The 17,680-nt window shown below is 41.2% G+C and overlaps 1 protein-coding gene across 1 annotated transcript in view; it reads right to left on the bottom strand.

The window, feature by feature from the left end:
- LOC128129059 (uncharacterized) overlaps positions 1-17,680 on the bottom strand; it is a 51,002-nt gene that overhangs the window by 32,023 nt on the left and 1,299 nt on the right. The window lies entirely within an intron of this gene.

Raw genomic sequence — 17,680 nt, 5'->3', positions numbered from 1 at the left:
GCCCTTGATTCGAGTCCATCATAATTCCTTGAGTGATATAAGACCTTCAAACACTCAATGACACCACTTCCATGAGTTTACGGCCGTAAACTCATGGGGTAAGTGGTATGAAAACCGTAAACTCCCCTAGGTATTACCATTTGAGGAGTAAACTCCAATGTGAGTCCATACTCTCCTTATATGCAACCCTTAGTACTCCTAGCACTTGTAGCAAGTGTTTTCATGTACTTAGACATCCTTACTTGCTTGATTAGTTATTAAATGACTAATTAGATACTTAAAGATATCATTATATGTTAAATAGGATCCGAGTGTGTGTTCAAGTCCTCGCTTGACACCTAGCATCCTATACCGTCCATTCATCCGAATCGCCCACGACAGGTGAGTTCATACCCCTGAATTAACCTTTTAAATGATTTTAACTGCTTTTATAGGGGGGATACAAGTTGAACTATACAGTTATTAGATAAATCACATGTGATTAATAACTGTATAGCAAATGGATTTTTACATGATAAACTGCTTCATCTAACAAAAGGTTTTCCAATCTCGCTTTCAACTCTTGTTAAAGTATGAATTTCTCTTTTAGATTATCCAAAGTATTCGAAAGATTTTCCAAAGGTTTTTCAAAGGTTTTTCAAAGGTTTTTCAAAGGTTTCCCAAAGGTTTTCAAAGCTTGTTTATAAAATGACATCAAGTCGTAAATTTCTTATTTGTAAAGATTTTCCAAAGATTTTACCGAAGTTTTCTTCTATGCTTTTATTTCGTTAAATGCATGCCTATATTGTATAGTTACATAGATAATGTTTAAAGGACTTAGAACGGCTAGTTCGCCCTATTTCCTTTTCCTCGTTGGGATGTGGTTTGGTGGGTATCAGGTATCCGTCCGAAGGTCGTTTAAATATTAGTTATATATCATGTATACATGTATAGACATAAAGGTTTCCATCGACCAGTTCATTTCCCTTGGGTAGCAAGGGCATCCTTCCATTCATCATTCATAGACCTGAAACATTAGGAACTATTATTGGAATAGTTAGGAGATTCTATTTACTCTTTGCAGCACGGAGAATTCCAAAGGTGTCAGTTCATTCGTGAGTCTATATCAATAATCCAATACTTATAATAGAATTCGAAATACGAGATGCATCTCCAGGACACGGATTTCACCATTGTCAAGTTGGTAACCAGAGTCTCTTGGAGGGAGAGCGGACATTGTGTGTATAGATCTATACGGGATAGACACTCCCACGTCCTGACTGCCAACTACAGTATCCGGCCGACCAAGCCAAGGGGTGATAAATGTCACAATCATACCGACGCTTGCAGGGCGTCAAGTATTCAATTGTCACTTAGTATGGTTACGAGTATCTCTAGGTTTACCTTATAATTCATGGCCTTAAGGTAACAATAATTAACACGGTATTTTGAAACAACCTACTTAGGATTACCGGATGTTTTAAACTTTGCTAGCTATATCATTCATTTGATACTGTCTGGGGTCTGTGTTTACTCACACACTAGTGCCATTTCATGTGCCAACATTGGAAATCTTGAGAGGATAGTAAGCACACTAGAAATTGGCCCACTCGTGTTTACTCACACACTAGTGCCATTTCATGTGCCAGGGACCACTTTATACAGTGTGGTGGATTAGGGTTACATTCATGTAAACCCTAATACCCATGACCTTTCATTTCCATAGGATCCATGGGTTAAAACTCCATGGACTATCCATGCAAGCTTAGCCCAACCTCAATTGTCACACCCCCAAACCAGAACGGCGGAATCGTTCGAGGGCGGATGACTTCATGTAGTATCGAAACAGTTGAATACATAGTAAAGAAAGTTACACAACCATAATATATATAATTTGGAAGTTTACATTGTAGAAAAGTACTTGTTTCAAAAGAAATTACAATATGATGCCAAAATGAAATTTAACTAACTCCGCAGCGTCCCTTCTTCAAAAGCAGAAGTTTACCTGTATTACTGAATCCCTGAGAAATACAAGTAGTTTTGAAAGAGTAGGTCAGCATTTAAGCTGGTGAGTTCATAAGTATTTAGTGACAATGTTTGTATGAAATAGAATGAAAATGGTTTGTACATGTTTAAATGTTCCTAGAAAATCCCATATTTTCTACTATAGTAGATGGTAGTTTAATTGTTCCAAAAGTGTAATGCAATAGTGCTTTTTCATGCCTAAGATAGTAGGTTTATGTATAAATCGCTAAGGCATTTGAAAAACCCCATAAATCAATTTGTTTTTAATACTCCAAGTGAGTCTTAAAACCATACTATTTGACCATTATGCCTATAAAAACGTTCTTCAGGCGTTGGAAAGTTATGACGTTTGTCACCCCAGGCCAGCTGGCCTAGCTGTAGCTAACAGCTTAGGTGCGGGATTGTCAATCCCGTATAGATCTATACACAAGTATCACGCTCCCCCTACAAGGGATTATGGTATATAATACAGGACTTAAAATGCATAATCGAAAGTACGTGAAATGTCTCACAAAACTTAGTATAAAACGAATTTACGTATGAAAAGGTCCATTTGTTCTTGTGTATGAAAATATCTCTTTGATATAGTGTTTCTAGTATGTAAATGTTCATGATTTTCTCGTAAACTATACCTATTATAGTTTTCAAATTGTGTGTTTCGTTCGTATAGTAAATCCTAGTGTAATGCTCACTTGTTATGTAAAGTATAACATTTAAAGTGACATAAATGATCACATATACTTAAAGTATAAATAAAGTGTTTGATTCGTATGTATATATATATATATATATATATATATATATATATATATATATATATATATACATGTTTTATTTCCAAAAGACATGATGTTATCATGAATATATATTGCATACAAAAGTTCTCAAGTAGTAGTTATGAATCACATATGATTCACTTGATAAAAAGAGTATATAGTGAAACTCTATGTTACACACGATAATAACCGCATGTTTACTTGTATTCCCCCTCTTAAAAGTGTATAAAAAGCATTGATAAAACATTTGAAAATGTAGTTTATAGGGGTATGACTCACCTGATTGATTGGAGAAAGCGAGATGAAAATCGAACAGAACTTTGACTTGGAAAAGTTGATTTTTCTCGGGATTCTCGGGAATCTTGGGAGTCTCGGGAGTATAGAACCTTCCTTCGGAACTTGAGTGTGAAAATTGGGGCTTCAGGAGCTTAACCGCAGAGTTTCGGCACGAGAGATAGAAGAATGGAGCACCTAAACCCGACACCCCAAGAGTTCTATTTATAGGGCACATTTTTGGGTGCCACATCGTGGAAAAGGGTTGGCCACGTTGTGGTGGTGAAATTTTATCTCCTTTCGTTGATTGGACGCCCTCAGTCGCTTGCTGGGTCGCGACAAACTATGCCACGTCGTGGCAGACCTGATAGCCTCGAATTTTGGCCTCGAACTTGTAAAATATGTAACGTTCGCATACAAGCTTCATTTTCGACGTTCTTTATATGCACGCATAGGTGAGAATATACTCTACATATGATGTTCGTTTTTGTCAGACTTTTCACCGTTGCGCTACTATTGTTGAGACCTTCGATTCTCATTAAGGTTGTTTCGGCCAAAAGTCTCTCGATCTCTATTTCGAGTTTTTAGCTGTCTACTACTATATATCCGGATCTTGGAAAAATCATAACTTCCTCAGACGAAGTCAGATTTGGACGTTCTTTTTATGTATGCTCACGGTTTAATGATATCTACAACTTTCATTTAAATACTTAAGGCTAAAAACTATTGTATTGAAACTTCGCGTTTTTAGTTTAATCGGTGTTGCTGGTTTTGTCGGAAATCTTAGAATGGTCATAACTTCTTCGTTATAATTCGGATTTTAGTGTTCTTAGTATTTCTGTAAACTTTGACACATTATCTAGCATAATAGATATCACTATAGAGACTTTTGCACATTTTATTTTTCGAAGTTAATTTCATTCTATCAAAAGTGGTTACAATACTTGACTTTTTAGGTCATTACATAGAGTCGAAATATTGGGTTGTCACATCATCCCCCCGTTGGAGGGAATTTTGTCCCAAAATTTAATGTAAGGTAATTATTTGTGGACTAGGGAAATAGATGCGGATATTTTTGTTTCATCTGATCTTCGCGCTCCCAAGTATATTCAGGTCCCCGCTTTGCATTCCAGCGGACCTTCACAATGGGTATGGGACTTTGTTTTGTTCTTTTAATTTCCCTATCCATGATTTCAATTGGTTCTTCTATAAATTGGAGACTCTCGTTGATTTCAATTTCGTCTAGAGGGACGACGAGGGTCTCATCGGACAAACATTTCTTCAAGTTTGACACATGAAAGGTAGGGTGTACGTTATTGAGTTCCTGTGGTAGACGAAGTTTATAGGCTACCAGGTCGATCCTTGCAAGGATCTCGAATGGTCTGATATACCTTGGGTTTAGTTTCCCTCACTTTCCAAAACGTATCAAACCTTTCCACGGTGAGACTTTTAGTAGGAAACGGTCTCCAACCTGGAATTCCAAGGGTTTCCGTCTTTTGTCCGCATAACTCTTTTGTCTGTCTCTTGAAGCCTTTAGTCGTTCCCTAATCTGAAAAATCTTCTTAGTTGTTTCTCTTATGATTTCTGGGCTTGTGAGAGTGCTATCGGGTACTTGTCCCTTGGCTAGTTGCATGTCACCCACTTCAGCCTAGCACATTCGGCCATAGAGGGCTTCGAATGGAGCAACTTTAATGCTGGAGTGATAGCTATTGTTGTATGAGAATTCAACTAGTAGTAAATGGGTATCCCATGCTTTACTAAAATCGATTACACAAGCTCTTAGCATATCTTCCAAGGTTTGTATGGTCCTCTCACTTTGACCGTCGGTTTGTGGATGGTAAGCGGTAATCATGTCTAGCCTCGTTCCAAGAGATTTTTGTAGCGACTGCCAGAAACGTGAGGTGAACCTACTATCTCTGTCAGAGATAATGGATATTGGTACACCGTGCAGTCGTATAATCTCTCGGATGTAAGTTCGATTTAGCTTCTCCATCTTATCGGTTTCCTTTATGGTTAGGAAGTGTGCGGATTTTGTTAACCTATCGAAGATTACCTAGATGGTGTCTAGCCCACCTGCTGTCTTGGGTAATTTGGTTATGAAATCCATGGTTATCCGTTCCCACTTCCACTCGGGTATTTCGGGTTGTTGTAGTAATCCTGATGGCTTTTGGTACTCTACCTTAACTTTTGCGCAAGTCAGACATTTGCCCACATAAATAGCGATCTCCGTTTTCATGTTTGGCCACCAATACAGTTTCTTGAGGTCTAAATACATCTTGTCTAAACCTGGATGTACGGAGTATCGAGTCTTATGCACATCGTTCTTTACCACGTCTCTGAATCCACCAAACTTCGGTGTCCAGATCCGATCCATGAAGTAACGAACTCCGTCACCCTTGACTTCAAGATTCTTGTCCATTCCTCTTAGGGCTTCACCTGTCACGTTCTCTTTTTTCAAGGCTTCCGTTTAAGCTTCCTTGATTTGTGTGGACAAATGTGAATGGATCGTCATGGTTAAGGATTTCACTCGGCGACCTGAGTATTCTTTTCGACTAAGAGCATCAGGTACTACATTCGCTTTTCCTAGGTGATAGCGAATCTTGCATTCGTAGTCATTCAGTAGTTCAACCCATCGTCTCTGCCTCATGTTGAGTTCTTTTTGGTTGAGAATGTGTTGAAGGCTCTGATGATCGGTGAAGATCGTGCATTTTGTGCCATAAAGATAGTGTCTCCAGATCTTTAGTGCGAAAACGACTGCGCCTAGTTCTAGATCGTGCGTAGTGTAGTTGACTTCATGCGTCTTGAGTTGTCTTGAGGCGTAAGAGATGACCTTACCTCGTTGCATTAGTACGCATCCAAGACCTTGATTAGATGCATCACAGTAGACCACGAAGTCTTCTGTTCCTTCTGGCAAGGACAATATAGGTGCGCTGCATAGTGCTTGCTTCAGTGTTTGGAATGCAGTGTCACACCCCAAAACCAAGAACGGCGGAAACGTTCTGGGGTGGAGGACGTCATGTAAGGTAATCACAACACAGTAAATGTAAATAAGCAAACAACATCATCCATTGCATTAAATATATATTTTTAATACAAGCGTGTTATGTACAGTTTTAGACACCAAAAATATAACGTAAATCAAAATAATAGTATGATGACTCTTGAGTGCGCTCCATCATCTCAAAAGCTGGCATCGGTACCTGTCTACTGATGACCTGAGAATACAAGTTATTTTGAAAGAGTTTATCAGCATTAAGCTGGTGAGTTCATAAGTATTTTAATGTCGGTGTTTGTTATCAAAAACATTTGAACATGTCTCAAATATAAGTTCATGTATGTAAGTGTTTGTAAAAGTTTGAATCTCTCAGAAAAACCTATATTTTCTAAAATAGTAGCCTTCTACCAAGGCTTTAACCGTTTTGTATGTTCGCTTGTTGTAAAAGTGTGTAATTTCCCAAGTGCAACTATCTTTTAACAAAATATAGTTTGTACATTAAAATTTAAGTGTGGTTATCACTAAAAATGTGTAATGGGTAAATCATTGTAGTACTGTAGCTTAGTTTTATAGTGACTACTGCTGTACTAATTACCTTAACCGGTTTTATATTAAGGTATAATGTGATAATTGCACCATACTATCGACCGATAACAACGACATAAAGAACGGTCGTAATAACGGAATGACGTTTGGCACCCGCAGACCTGCAGGTCCGGCTGTAGCTAGCAGCAAGGTGTAGGATAGTCAATCCAGTATAGATCTATACGCAAACTCAACGCTCTCCCTCCAAGAGAATTCTGGCTACAACTCGGGCCATGACATTTAAGGCATGCTCCGATACAGTGGATCACATTTGTTATCGTATTCTTGCATATGTGATGAAATGTTTCTCGTTCTAGTATAGTTGTATATGTTCTCATAGTATAGTTGTATATGTTCTCTTCCTAGTATAGACTCATGAATGAACTGACTCATTTGTCTAGCAGTGGTAATATTATGATTCTGTGTTATCCCGATGGTAACTTACTAACGGTGCGTCTTGTGCGTATGAATATGGAAGTAATTTTATGTCTATATATGTATATTTGATATATAATTAATATGGAAATGACCTTCGGATGGTTACCCGAAATCCCACCAGACCACATCCAAATCGAGAAAAAGGAAATAGGGTGGATGGCCTTCCTAAGCCCTTTAAATATTATTTATACATCTATACATATATGGGCATGCAATTTATAATATAAAAGCATAAATAAGTATTTATAAGACATTTGAAACATAGGTATTATTTTTAAAGAAAGATCGACTTGATGTTAATCTATAAAACATTTTGAAGGCATAGATTTGATTAAAACAGTTTAAGTATAAGGAACATTTGTTTAAATCACAGTTGTAGTATAAATTTTGAAAAGTAAATGGGTTTGGAAAACATTTTGAAGTAAAACAGTTTGATAGACAGTTTGAACAGTGATAAAATCACTGGTTTCCCTAGTTATTAATCACATGTGATTAATGCAATCACATGTGATTGAAGCAAAACTATAAGTATTTAACTTGTATCCTCCCCTTGATAGCATAATAAAAGAGTTTATAAAGTATTTAAAAGGTAAATTAAGGGGTATGAACTCACTTGATTGATTGAAGAAAGCGAGATGGAAAACTGGGCAGAGTTTCGTCTCGGAAAACGGATTTTTCTCGGGATTCTCGGGAATCTCGGGAGTAAAATCGACCCTCGGGACTTGAGCAAAAAGACCAGAGCTTCGGGTTTTAACGGGCACGGAAATCGAGGCAAGATCGTGAGAGAAAAGAGAGAAGTGAGCAAAATTTCCGGAAAGCCTCGCATTCTATTTATAGGAAGGCTGAACCGCCTCGGTACGCGGGGCGTACATGACCGAAGCCTCGACTGCCTTGGCTTCGGATGGGACGGGTTGCTGGGGAGGCGGGTCGGACGGGACAGCGGGTCGGATGGGACGGCGGGTCGGACGGGTCGGGCGCTTCGGACGGGTCGGACGGGTCGGAAACCTCGGATAGGGCGACGTGGACGATCCGAGGCCCTTGATCTCAGTACGCGGGGCGTACGAAGGTATGCTGGGCGTACTTCGGTCCTATCCGATGACTCCCCTTCGGATAATACTGGGAGTTTATAATTAAATTTATATTTATTTTAAATAAACTTCAAAAATTCATATCTCCCTCATACGAACTCTGTTTTTGACGTTCTTTATATCCACGCGAAGGTGAGACCAAGATCTACAACTTTCGTTTAGATCCCGTTGGCAAATTCCAAAATTATTTTTATTATTTATTTATTATAATGACGTGATTAAGGAATTTCTTCAAAAATTCATAACTTCCTCATCCGAAGTCAGATTTGGACGTTCTTTTTATGTACGCAAACCTTGATATGATTCCTACTACTTTATTTAACCCAAATAAGATTTTAGGAAGGTTATATTTTGACCTAAATTTGATTGGTTTTACATTACATTGACTCGAAATATCGGGTTGCCACATTATCCCCCCGTTAGAAGGAATTTCGTCCCGAAATTAGAATTTAAGCAAGTTAGAAATTACAAATAACTAAGCAAAAAGGTGAGGGTATTTCAGTTTCATCTGGTCCTCACGTTCCCAAGTGAATTCCGGTCCTCGCTTGGCATTCCAGCGAACCCTCACGATAGGGATACGACTTTGCTTTGTCTGCTTGACCTCACGGTCCATGATCTCTACAGGTTCTTCCACGAAGTTGAGGCTCTCATTGATTTCGATCTCGTCGAGTGGGATTACAAGAGTCTCGTCAGATAAACACTTTTTCAAGTTAGATACATGGAATGTAGAATGTACGTTACGAAGTGCGTCTGGTAGTTCGAGTTTGTAAGCTACGGGGCCGACTCTTGCAAGAATCTCGAAAGGCCCTATGTACCTTGGATTAAGCTTTCCACGCTTGCCGAAGCGTATCAAGCCCTTCCAGGGTGAGACTTTGAGGAGGACTCGGTCTCCCACCTGAAATTCCAAAGGTTTCCTTCGTTTATCAGCGTAGCTCTTCTGTCGGTCTCTAGAGGCTTTCAATCGTTCACGGATCTGAACGATTTTCTCTGTCGTTTCCCGAATGATCTCCGGACCGGTGAGAGTACTGTCGGAAGTTTGCCCCCTGGCTAATTGGGTATCACCCACCTCAGCCCAGCACAGAGGGGATCTGCACTTTCGGCCGTAGAGAGCTTCAAATGGAGCAGCCTTGATGCTCGTGTGGTAACTGTTATTATAGGAAAACTCGACAAGGGGTAAATGAGTATCCCATGCCTTCCCAAAGTCAATCACGCAGGCTCGCAACATATCCTCCAGAGTTTGGATGGTCCTCTCACTCTGTCCGTCGGTCTGTGGATGGTAGGCTGTGCTCATGTCTAGCCTCGTTCCTAGGGAATGTTGTAGTGATTGCCAACATCTCGAGGTGAACCTACTATCTCTATCGGAGATAATGGAAATAGGTACACCATGTAGCCGTACAATTTCCCTAATGTATGTTCTCGTAAGATTTTCCATCTTGTCGGTTTCTTTGATAGGCAGGAAGTGTGCAGACTTGGTCAATCTATCAACGATGACCCATATGGTGTCAAGTCCACCCGTCGTCTTGCGCAACTTGGTTATGACATCCATAGTGATCCGCTCCCACTTCCATTCCGGGATCTCTGGTTGTTGCAGTAAACCAGAGGGCTTCTGGTACTCGACCTTAACCTTTGCGCAAGTGAGGCATTTACTTACGAAGGTAGCAATCTCTGCTTTCATATTAGGCCACCAGTATAGCTTCTTAAGATCCAGATACATCTTATCTGAACCTGGGTGGACGGAATACCGAGTGTTGTGCGCCTCGGTCATGACCAAGTCTCGGAAACCACCGTGTTTCGGTGTCCAGATTCGGTTCATGAAATATAAGGTTCCATCACCCTTGGCTTCTAAATTCTTGTCCATTCCTCTAAGGGATTCATTCGTCACATTTTCAGGTTTCATGGCTTCAAGTTGAGCCTCCTGAATTTGCTTAGACAAGTGTGAATGGATGGTTATTGACAACGACTTGACCTTGCGACCAAAATATTCCTTCCGACTTAGTGCGTCTGCTACTACGTTGGCTTTACCCGGATGATAACGAATATCGCATTCGTAATCATTGAGTAGCTCAACCCACCGTCGTTGTCTCATGTTGAGCTCCTTTTGATCGAAAATGTGTTGTAAACTCTTGTGGTCGGTAAAGATAGTGCTCTTCGTTCCATACAAGTAATGTCTCCAGATCTTCAGAGCAAACACCACTGCTCCTAGTTCAAGATCGTGGGTCGTGTAGTTAACCTCGTGTGTCTTCAATTGTCTCGAGGCGTAGGCGATGACCTTACCTCGCTGCATCAGAACACATTCGAGCCCTTGATTCGATGCATCGCAATAAACTACGAAGTCTTCTATTCCTTCGGGAAGGGATAGTATTGGTGCGGTGCACAAGGCTCGTTTGAGCGTTTGGAACGCTATTTCTTGTTTCTCTTCCCAGTCAAAGGCCGCGCCTTTCTGGGTTAGGGTTGTAAGAGGTTTCGCTATTCGAGAGAAGTTCTGAATGAATCTGCGGTAGTAGCCAGCGAGACCTAGAAATTGACGAATTTCTGTAGGCGTCTTCGGTGCTGACTAGTTCTCAATGGCTTTAATTTTGGATGGGTCCACGTGGATTCCCTCTTCGCTTACTACGTGTCCTAAGAATTCAACTCTCCGGATCCAAAATTTACATTTCGAGAACTTCGCATAAAGCTTCTCTTTTCGTAAAGTCTCTAGAATTTGTCGCAGATGATCGCCATGCTCTTTCTTACTTTGGGAGTAGATCAGGATGTCGTCAATGAGAATGATGACGAACTGATCCAAGTAGGGTCGGCATACTCTATTCATCAGATCCATGAAGACTGCGGGCGCATTGGTCAATCCGAATGGCATCACCACGAACTCGTAATGTCCGTAATGAGTTCGGAAGGCTGTCTTCGGCACATCCTCCTCTAGCACTCGTAACTGGTGATATCCGGATCTCAGATCAATCTTAGAAAAATAGTTCGCCCCTTGCAGTTGGTCAAACAGGTCATCTATGCGAGGCAGAGGGTAACGATTCTTGACCGTCAGTTTGTTGAGTTCTCTGTAGTCAATACACATACGGAAGGATCCGTCCTTCTTCTTAACGAACAAGACCGGTGCTCCCCAAGGTGAGAAACTCGGTCTTATAAAGCCCTTGCTGAGCAGTTCGTTAAGTTGACCAGAGAGTTCCTGCATCTCAGCTGGTGCTAAGCGGTAGGGCGACTTGGCTACTGGGGTAGCTCCTGGGACTAAGTCGATTCTGAACTCGACTTGTCGTTGCGGAGGTAACCCGGGTAGTTCTTCTGGGAAAATGTCGGGGAAGTCGCTCACTACAGGGATGTTCTTTAGTTCCTTCGTTTCGAGGCTCGTGTCGACGACGTGAGCAAGGAATGCATGGTATTCCTTACGTAGGTATTTCTGTGCTTGAATACTTGATATGATGCGAAGACTTGCACCGGGTTTGTCGCCATAGACTATAAGAGTTTCGTTAGATGGAAGGTTTAGACGGACTGCTTTCTCGAAGCACATGATGTCGGCACGATGAAAGCTTAACCAGTCCATGCCAATGATAACGTCGAAACTTTTTATTGAGACTGGCATGAGGTCGATTGGAAATGAATGGTTATCTAGAGTTAGGGTACAACCTAAGTATATGCTACTCGTATTTTCAGTTTTTCCATTAGCCATTTCTACTGTGAATAGTTCTTTGAGTGCGTGCGGTGGTTGATTAAGCATGCGAGCAAATTTATGGTTTACGAAACTTCGCTCCGCTCCACTATCGAACAGAATGCATGCATAGGTGTTATCGAGGAGGAACGTACCGGTCACCACTGTCGGGTCAGCAACTGCTTCCCCGTGGCCTATAGCTAGTACCCTCCCTGCTCCTCCAGCACTCCTCGTTTTGGGGCAGTCCCTCTTAAAGTGGCCTGCTTCACCACATCCATAGCAGGTTGGGTTCGCACCAGAGCCAGGGACTTGGTTGATAGGTTGTGCCGGGAACTTACAGAATCGGACGGTGTGTCCTTTCCTGTTGCAGTTAGAGCACTGCATTTCACGGCAGGGGCTGTTGTGGTGGTAGTTGCATTTGTTGCACTTGGGCGAACTTCCAGCATACCGACTCACCGGAGCAGTAGTAGCAGCAGTAGGGGTTATTGCGGCATGAATTGCCACCAATTGCTGCTTTTTGGTAGCCTGCTGCTTCTTCTTTTCATCCCAGAATTTCCGCTTAGTATCAGCGGGTTTGGAGGGTCCCGGGATGGCTAGGGTGGTTGTGGTTGCAGGGGTTTTGACTCCATGGTCAATGAGTCGCTGTGCCAATCGTTTGGCACTGTCGAAGGTAGCGGGGTTTCATGCTAGAACATTTCCCTGGTACGGAGGCACTAGCCCCCATATGTACCTCTCGATCTTCTTCCCCTCGGTGGGAACCATATTGGGGCAGAGGGCCACCAGCTCGCTAAATCGGGCAGTATAAGCGACCACATTAGTGCCCTTCATCGTCAGGTTCCAGAGTTCCTGCTCCAGTTTCTGGATCTCGCCCCTCGGACAGTATTCTTCAGTCATGAGGTCTTTCATTGTTTCCCAGCCTATGTCGTTGGCTACGACAAGAGTTAGTGCCTTAACATGGCCGTTCCACCATGTCAGGGCCTTTCCTTCAAAGGTGCATGCGGCGTACTTGACTTTACTCGCCGCAGGACATGAACAGATTTCGAAGACTGATTCAGTCTTCTCGAGCCATTGCGAGAGGGCAATGACTCCGCCGGTGCCGTAAAAAGGCTTCGGTTTGCAATTTGTGAAATCCTTGTATGAGCACTCTCTCGAGCGCACAGGGGTTTCAACTGGGGTTGACTCCACAGGGGTTCCAGCTCTGCTGGCATCAGAAGAGTGATACTGAGCCATGGCAGTTGCCACTGCTACAGCTACGGCAGCATTCATGGCTATAGTATTGATGACCGGAGGCGGAGGAGGTGGTGGTGCAGGATTATTCCTGGGAGATTTGCGAGGAGGCATCTTTCAGCTATAAGTTTATAAAGATAAGAAAACGGTAAGAATCAATTTGTAAGCAACATGAGAGTGACCCATGGACTAACTAAACATAGTCCAACAGTTGAAAGAGTGCTTGAAACCACAATAAGAAATATTAGTAGGAAAACACAAGTGTATAGATTTTTCCCCAGATAGATAGATCTCAAAAAAAATACTGGTATTACTGATGTAATAAGTTCAGGGAAAATCGACCTAACAGTAGGTCATACATCATACCATATAGAAAAGTTTGACAGTTCTTAGATTTCAAATTTGAGTATGGAAAGTTAGAAATATTATACACACAAGTGTTACTTGGAGCACAGATGTTAAAGGCTATTCTTTAATTAAAAGACGGAGATGTACTAGACATCAACCAACGGCGATGGGAAAATCCCGGGCGAGTACTGCGGTCGGACACTTGACGAAACACCTCTTGAATGTGTCGATCCTGAGTCCTCTGACGAGCTTGAAGTTCCAATATTTCAGCTCGTGAGGCAGCCAATTGCTACTGCAGGTTTTATTTGTTCTCCGGGTCAGTTCCATGTATCCTTCAAGACGGCGGATGCGGACTGTGTTGACACCTGAGATGGCATCAAACTCTATGACCCGGTCGATGGCTGCTCGACCTTGCTCGACTTCACAAGCTATTCAGTGGATAATGACAGGCAGAGTTCGGTCAGCAGAGCCACCATCGCTGACGTTGTGAAAGCTTCGGTCCCCAAAGTATGGTAAGGGTTGACCCTGTTCATCACTCCAACGATTCAAGTTGTTTGCCCACAAGGGAGTAGGACCTGGAAACACTGGTCGAGGGTTGTTGTTCGGGGCTTGACCTACTAGCGGTAGGTTGTTGACTTCAGGCTCGGAGTCGGATCCATCAGAAAAGCCTTCTGCGAGGTGATCATCCAAAGGGATTGGATGCTCATCATCGGGCTCTTCATCGATCCACCCGGCATTGCCTTCATTTGGAAAGTACGGGTCGCCGTGATGGAATCTAGCCATTAGATCTACGCGAGAAGAGAGGTATACGAATATAGTATACGTGTAACTAGTAGTACAAAATACACCTATAGTATTTTAAGTTTAAGTTTTACTGATCTTCTTGTGGTATTGTTGGTAAGTTTTTAGACTTGTTAACCTATCACAAGCATTCTAGGGCATGTGCTAATCACTCCTAGGACCAGCATAGTTGATCAGGCTATGCCATTCCCAGGACTGACCATACATCCCCGAGCTTACTTGTGATATTTAACAATCGTAATACTTTTGTTCTTGTCATTGTGACACAGGTTTTAGTATGAATGCAGACTAGTATACTTAATTAAATATTTTAATGTTTAAAGTATAGACTCTTGGTCAGAGTTTAATCCCTAATGGGTTTATAGTTTAGTATATCTTTTATGGGTTGATATACTCAATTCACTATAAACAATGCTCTGATACCAATCTGTCACACCCCAAAACCAAGAACGGCGAAAACGTTCTGGGGTGGAGGACGTCATGTAAGGTAATCACAACACAGTAAATGTAAATAAGCAAACAACATCATCCATTGCATTAAATATATATTTTTAATACAAGCGTGTTATGTACAGTTTTAGACACCAAAAATATAACGTAAATCAAAATAATAGTATGATGAGTCTTGAGTGCGCTCCATCATCTCAAAAGCTGGCATCGGTACCTGTCTACTGATGACCTGAGAATACAAGTTATTTTGAAAGAGTTTATCAGCATTAAGCTGGTGAGTTCATAAGTATTTTAATGTCGGTGTTTGTTATCAAAAACATTTGAACATGTCTCAAATATAAGTTCATGTATGTAAGTGTTTGTAAAAGTTTGAATCTCTCAGAAAAACCTATATTTTCTAAAATAGTAGCCTTCTACCAAGGCTTTAACCGTTTTGTATGTTCGCTTGTTGTAAAAGTGTGTAATTTCCCAAGTGCAACTATCTTTTAACAAAATATAGTTTGTACATTAAAATTTAAGTGTGGTTATCACTAAAAATGTGTAATGGGTAAATCATTGTAGTACTGTAGCTTAGTTTTATAGTGACTACTGCTGTACTAATTACCTTAACCGGTTTTATATTAAGGTATAATGTGATAATTGCACCATACTATCGACCGATAACAACGACATAAAGAACGGTCGTAATAACGGAATGACGTTTGGCACCCGCAGACCTGCAGGTCCGGCTGTAGCTAGCAGCAAGGTGTAGGATAGTCAATCCAGTATAGATCTATACGCAAACTCAACGCTCTCCCTCCAAGAGAATTCTGGCTACAACTCGGGCCATGACATTTAAGGCATGCTCCGATACAGTGGATCACATTTGTCATCGTATTCTTGCATATGTGATGAAATGTTTCTCGTTCTAGTATAGTTGTATATGTTCTCATAGTATAGTTGTATATGTTCTATTCCTAGTATAGACTCATGAATGAACTGACTCATTTGTGTAGCAGTGGTAATAGTATGATTCTGTGTTACCCCGATGGTAACTTACTAACGGTGCGTCTTGTGCGTATGAATATGGAAGTACTTTTATGTCTATATATGTATATTTGATATATAATTAATATGGAAATGACCTTCGGATAGTCACCCGAAATCCCACCAGACCACATCCAAATCGAGAAAAAGGAAATAGGGTGGATGGCCTTCCTAAGCCCTTTAAATATTATTTATACATCTATACATATATGGGCATGCAATTTATAATATAAAAGCATAAATAAGTATTTATAAGACATTTGAAACATAGGTATTATTTTTAAAGAAAGATCGACTTGATGTTAATCTATAAAACATTTTGAAGGCATAGATTTGATTAAAACAGTTTAAGTATAAGGAACATTTGTTTAAATCACAGTTGTAGTATAAATTTTGAAAAGTAAATGGGTTTGGAAAACATTTTGAAGTAAAACAGTTTGATAGACAGTTTGAACAGTGATAAAATCACTGGTTTCCCTAGTTATTAATCACATGTGATTAATGCAATCACATGTGATTGAAGCAAAACTATAAGTATTTAACTTGTATCCTCCCCTTGATAGCATAATAAAAGAGTTTATAAAGTATTTAAAAGGTAAATTAAGGGGTATGAACTCACTTGATTGATTGAAGAAAGCGAGATGGAAAACTGGGCAGAGTTTCGTCTCGGAAAACGGATTTTTCTCAGGATTCTCGGGAATCTCGGGAGTAAAATCGACCCTCGGGACTTGAGCAAAAAGACCAGAGCTTCGGGTTTTAACGGGCACGGAAATCGAGGCAAGATCGTGAGAGAAAAGAGAGAAGTGAGCAAAATTTCCGGAAAGCCTCGCATTCTATTTATAGGAAGGCTGAACCGCCTCGGTACGCGGGGCGTACGCCCGTACGCAGCGCGTACGCGTACGTCATGCATGACTGAAGCCTCGACTGCCTCGGCTTCGGATGGGACGGGTTGCTGGGGAGGCGGGTCGGACGGGACAGCGGGTCGGATGGGACGGCGGGTCGGACGGGTCGGGCGCTTCGGACGGGTCGGACGGGTCGGAAACCTCGGATAGGGCGACGTGGACGATCCGAGGCCCTTGATCTCAGTACGCGGGGCATACGAAGGTACGCTGGGCGTACGAAGGTATGCTGGGCGTACTTCGGTCCTATCCGATGACTCCCCTTCGGATAATACCGGGAGTTTATAATTAAATTTATATTTATTTTAAATAAACTTCAAAAATTCATATCTCCCTCATACGAACTCCGTTTTTGACGTTCTTTATATCCACGTGAAGGTGAGACCAAGATCTACAACTTTCGTTTAGATCCCGTTGGCAAATTCCAAAATTATTTTTATTATTTATTTATTATAATGACGTGATTAAGGAATTTCTTCAAAAATTCATAACTTCCTCATCCGAAGTCAGATTTGGACGTTCTTTTTATGTACGCAAACCTTGATATGATTCCTACTACTTTATTTAACCCAAATAAGATTTTAGGAAGGTTATATTTTGACCTAAATTTGATTGGTTTTACATTACATTAACTCGAAATATCGGGTTGTCACATGCAGCGTCTTGTTTTCCTTCCTAATTGAAAGTTACACCCTTCTGTGTCAGGGTGGTGAGTGGTTTAGCAATTTTCGAGAAGTTTTGTATAAATCTATGGTAATAGCCAACAAGGCCCAAGAATTGTCGAATTTCCATTGGGGTTCTTGGAGCTGACCAGTTCTCGATTGCTTTGATTTTGGAAGGGTCCACGTGCATTCCGTCTTTGCTAACCACGTGACCTAGGAAATCTACCTTTCGAATCCAAAATTCGCACTTGGAGAATTTTGCGTATAGCTTCTCTTTTCTTAGCGTTTCCAAGCCTTGTCGGAGGTGCTGACTGTGATCCTCTTTAGTCTTCGAATAGAGGAGTATGTCATCTATGAATATGATCACAAACTTGTCTAGAAACGAACGACACACCTGGTTCATTAAGTCCATGAACACTACTGGTGTGTTTGATAATCCAAAGGGATCACTACAAA

The sequence above is a fragment of the Lactuca sativa genome, chromosome 9, assembly GCF_002870075.4.
Source record: "Lactuca sativa cultivar Salinas chromosome 9, Lsat_Salinas_v11, whole genome shotgun sequence".
NCBI lineage: Eukaryota > Viridiplantae > Streptophyta > Magnoliopsida > Asterales > Asteraceae > Lactuca > Lactuca sativa.
The sequence above is the reverse complement of the archived record's forward strand: the minus strand, read 5'-3'. Positions and strand labels throughout refer to the sequence as shown.